Here is a 5709-nt window from a genome sequence, read left to right as displayed (position 1 = left end):
AATAATGACAAGTATAATGCGATTTTAAGAACTATTTTGCGATATGTGAATTAGCATATATATATATATATATATATATATATATATATATATATATATATATTGAAAAACACAAGCATAACAACCCAATATATATGTAACGCTGTACGCCTTTTTAACGGTGTCGTTACATTTTACATTTGTAGATTCTCGAAAGAAAAGAGAAGAAAGAAAAAAATCGGCTCACTTTCATTTTTTAACAAAAGCCTTTATATGTTGTATGTCTAACAACGCATTTTTTAAAATAAATATTTAAACAATTTATTTCTACTTTTTAAATAATATTTAAACAATTAATTTCTACTTTTTTATATAAATATTTAAACAATTTATTTCTACTTTTTTTATAAATATTTAAACAATTTGTATCTACTTTTTTATAAATATTTTTTACATAGGCATCCCCACTTATCAAGGCCCAGAGACCACCCGAGGATAAGGGTTTAGAGTGTACAGTAGTCAATTGAACAATATAGTAATTGTTAGTAATAGAAATTAAGTAAATTTTCAACTAAGTGGAACAGCTCATCAAGAATTTGTTTACGTTGAACTTGAAGATAACCAGATTGTAGTCAGCTGGAACGCAGGAGAACGGAAGACAGTTCCACAGGCGTGCAGTTCTAAGAAAGAAGCTTTGTTCATGGAATCTACGTTTAGGTTTAGGCACAGATAAAGAGTGTGGGAAATTATTGATAGTATTTTCAGCTAGACGAGTGTTACTTGTGAAAGTTTGGCGAGGGGGGACCATAGATTGAAGCTCAGTCGAGCACTTGCCATAAAAATAACGATACAGCAGAGACAAACTCACAACATCTCTTCTGTGAGATAGAGGTTGCAGAGAAGAAAAGGACATCTACGAGGCTACGAAGTCTATTTTGAACTCTATCAAGGCATGACGTCCTTTCTAGCAGCTCCTGCCCAAATGTCGCAACAGTACTCCATCCTTGGACGTACCTGGCTCTTATATAGATAGAGAATTGCGTCAGCAGTGAGATATCTACTGGATCGATAGAATGATCCTACCATTTTTTCAGCAGCCTTGGCAACAAATTTAATGTACGTGTTCCATTTCAAATCAGGAGTAAAGGTCAAGCCCAGAAGCTTATCAAAACATGAGGTCTCCCCAAGACGAGAGCCATTCATTTCAATTGATGCAAGATGGGGATAAGAACGTTGATGGTGTAAATATATAAGTTTTGTTTTAGATGCATTAAAAGTAACCAGCCACTCCTTTCCCCATTGTACCATATACTAAAAATCAGAGGAGAGAGAATCGGAGAGAACTTGGTCGTTTACGATTTTAGATGTGCTACCATATATAGTAGTGTCATCAGAATGAATGTCTACAAATGATGTAACGATGTGATTTGGAAGATCATTAATGTAAATCAGGAAGAGAGTTGGGCCCAGGATGGAACCCTGGGGGACTCCAGCATTAATACTATGGTTTCTACTTTTTTATAAATATATAAGCCATTTATTTCTACGTTTTTTACAAATATTGAAACTATTTCTCTTTTTTTTATAAATATTTTTAAAAAAAATATTTCTACGTTTTTATAAATATTTAAACAATTTATTTGTCTTTTTTCATAAATATTTAAACAATTTATTTCTCTTATTTTATAATTATTTAAACAATTTATTTCTCTTTTTTATAAATATTTAAACAATTTATTTCTCTTTTTATAAATATTTAAACAATGTATTTGTACCTTTTTTATAAATATTTAAACAATTTATTTCTCTTTTTTACATAAATATTCAAACAATTTATTTCTACTTTTTATAAATATTTTAACAATGTATTTCTATATATATATTATTCCTTAATTGGAATTCATTTTTTGAGATGAGCATTATACATTAATTTATTTTAATTTCGGACTATTAGTCTCATCTTTATTAGTTTTTGTTTTTTTTATCTTTTTATTGGTTCACAACGTTTCGGCCAACTTCCACTGGCCTTCGTCAGGTGGTAACCGCGACGGATAGGAACTTTGAATCTCCTAACTGCATTCTCAGCCATCACTGCCATCCGTAGTTGCTGTCGTCTCACCACATTTTGACCAATTAACCTCTGGCACGCTTTGGGTGGGATTGAAACCGCTATCTTCAGACAATGCGCATCTGGAACCGTAGAGATTCAACGTCTCTATGTCAACTGTCTATCAACTGTGCCACGGGCCCCGAAGGGCGATCAAGGTTGGATTCTTTGATCTTATAAATCCACGTTTATTTATTATCTGATCTTCCATAGTCGGGTCCGTACCGATTAGTATATATATATTATTCCTTAATTGGAATTCATTTTTTGAGATGAGCATTATACATTAATTTATTTTTATTTCGGACTATTAGTCTCATCTTTATTAGTTGTTGTTGTTTTTTTGTTTTTGTTTTTTTTGATGTTTTGATATCCGTCGCGGTTACCACCAGAGGAAGTTGGCCGAAACGTTGTGAACCAATAAAAAGATTAAAAAAAACAACAACTAATAAAGATGAGACTAATAGTCCGAAATAAAAATAAATTAATGTATTTCTACTTTTGTTTTTAAATATTTAAACAGTTTATTTCTACTTTTGTTTTTAAATATTGACGCAATTTTTTTCTACTTTTTTAAAAATAAATATTAAAACAATTTATTTCTACTTTTTTTTAAATGAATATTTAAACAATTTATTTCTACTTTTTTTAAATAAATATTTAAACAATTTATTTCTACTTTTTTTAAATAAATATTTAAACAATTTATTTCTACTTTTTTAATCGTGTGTGAATTTTTGTCTCAGCTCTAACGCGACCCATTCGCCTCGAACACGTCTCAAATTCTATTTCTCCAAGCACGAACATGACTTTTTCCGCTCGATCATGTCTCAAATACGTGCGTCCTTTTTATCTCTGATGTGACGTCACAAAGCGAAGACGGCATGGTCATTTGAATATGACTGCTGCTAGCTGTGCGTCAGCGACTCTCTTACATATACTCTAAAGAAATTTTGAGAAATCTATTTAAAAAATTACTAAAATATTTTTAATGCAGTTTAAATAAATGTGTGTGTGTGTGTGTGTGTGTGTGTGTGTGTGTGTGTGTGTGTGTGTGTGTGTGGAAACTTAAGCATACAAATGGGCAAAAAAATAAATAGAAATAATAAATATATAAATAAAAAATAAATAGAAATAATAAATATATAAATAAAAAATAAATAGAAATAATAAATATATAAATAAAAAATAAATAGAAATAATAAATATATAAATAAAAAATAAATAGAAATAATAAATATATAAATAAAAAATAAATAGAAATAATAAATATATAAATAAATAGAAATAATAAATATATAAATAAATAAATAGAAATAATAAATATATAAATAAAAAATAAATAGAAATAATAAATATATAAATAAAAAATAAATAGAAATAATAAATATATAAATAAAAAATAAATAGAAATAATAAATATATAAATAAAAAATAAATAGAAATAATAAATATATAAATAAAAAATAAATAGAAATAATAAATATATAAATAAGAAAAAAATAGAAATAATAAATATATAAATAAAAATAAATAGAAATAATAAATATATAAATAAAAAATAAATAGAAATAATAAATATATAAATAAATAAATAGAAATAATAAATATATAAATAAATAAATAGAAATAATAAATATATAAATAAAAAATAAATAGAAATAATAAATATATAAATAAAAATAAATAGAAATAATAAATATATAAATAAAAAATAAATAGAAATAATAAATATATAAATAAAAATAAATAGAAATAATAAATATATAAATAAAAAATAAATAGAAATAATAAATATATAAATACAAATAAATAGAAATAATAAATATATAAATAAAAAATAAATAGAAATAATAAATATATAAATAAAAAATAAATAGAAATAATAAATATATAAATAAAAAATAAATAGAAATAATAAATATATAAATAAAAAATAAATAGAAATAATAAATATATAAATAAAAAATAAATAGAAATAATAAATATATAAATAAAAAATAAATAGAAATAATAAATATATAAATAAAAAATAAATAGAAATAATAAATATATAAATAAAAATAAATAGAAATAATAAATATATAACAAAAATTAAATAGAAATAATAAATATATAAATAAAAAATAAATAGAAATAATAAATATATAAATAAAAAATAAATAGAAATAATAAATATATAAATAAAAAATAAATAGAAATAATAAATATATAAATAAAAAATAAATAGAAATAATAAATATATAAATAAAAAATAAATAGAAATAATAAATATATAAATAAAAAATAAATAGAAATAATAAATATATAAATAAAAAATAAATAGAAATAATAAATATATAAATAAAAAATAAATAGAAATAATAAATATATAAATAAAAAATAAATAGAAATAATAAATATATAAATAAAAAATAAATAGAAATAATAAATATATAAATAAAAAATAAATAGAAATAATAAATATATAAATAAAAATAAATAGAAATAATAAATATATAACTAAAAAATAAATAGAAATAATAAATATATAAATAAAAAATAAATAGAAATAATAAATATATAAATAAAAAATAAATAGAAATAATAAATATATAAATAAAAAATAAATAGAAATAATAAATATATAAATAAGAAAAAAATAGAAAAAAATAAATACAAATGGGCAAAAAAATAAATAGAAATAATAAATATATAAATAAAAAATAAATAGAAATAATAAATATATAAATAAGAAAAAAATAGAAAAAAATAAATATATAAATAGGAGAGTAGATAGTGGAATTTTGATCATTTATCTGCGACTAAATTTGACACGACAAAATGCACGACTACTTGCTGCCTATGATTCTCTATTCAAATAACTTCGGCCGTTCAAGCGAACAGGCGATCTGAACCCGTCAGTGCAAACAATAAAACGGATTTAGTCACAACTTTCAGTTTATTGCATCATTATACCAAAAATAGACTTGAGTGAAGAAAATTTTTTTTTTCATTGTGCTTAATTTTGGTAAATATCTTTTTAGGTATGAACCAAAAAATATTTGCCAAATAATGAACTCTTTGGCTAAATCCGTTTTATTTTTTATCCCAATAATACTGCAAGAAATATTTACGATAGTTGGTGCTGACGGACCAAGATCAGTTGAAGGATGATAAAAATCTGTTTGCTCGAATGACAAATCGCAGTTGCTTGAATAATGAATCATCGATTTTTTTTTTTGCCTTTGCCTTTCGTCAGGCCTCATTTAGTCGTACATCAACAGTAAAAGCGGACCTGGTACTCTTGCTTCGCTTATTTTGTCTATCACTCCTCATATTCCATCGGCAATGTTTCTGATAAAGGAGAAATAATTGCAGTTTTCTTAGTCGGAGTCTATCAACCTAACGCTTTTCGGTGGCTAGATTTTTTTTTACCTTGAAGTAGCAGTTTTACTTCCTTGCATCAAATGGCTTTACGCCTTGTCTTGGGCGATTTCCAAAAATGTTACACACTTCCAATACTTTTATTGTCATCACAGTCTGTGAAATCCATTTACATACACTTATTCCAACCCTAATATTACATACTTGGACCCTAATAAACCCAACAATACAAATAGGAATAACAGATCCCGCAAAGT

The sequence above is a fragment of the Euprymna scolopes genome, chromosome 33 (genome assembly GCF_053919585.1).
Source record: "Euprymna scolopes isolate OS-2025 chromosome 33, ASM5391958v1, whole genome shotgun sequence".
Taxonomy (NCBI): Eukaryota; Metazoa; Mollusca; class Cephalopoda; order Sepiida; family Sepiolidae; genus Euprymna; species Euprymna scolopes.
This window is presented reverse-complemented; position numbering follows the sequence as displayed.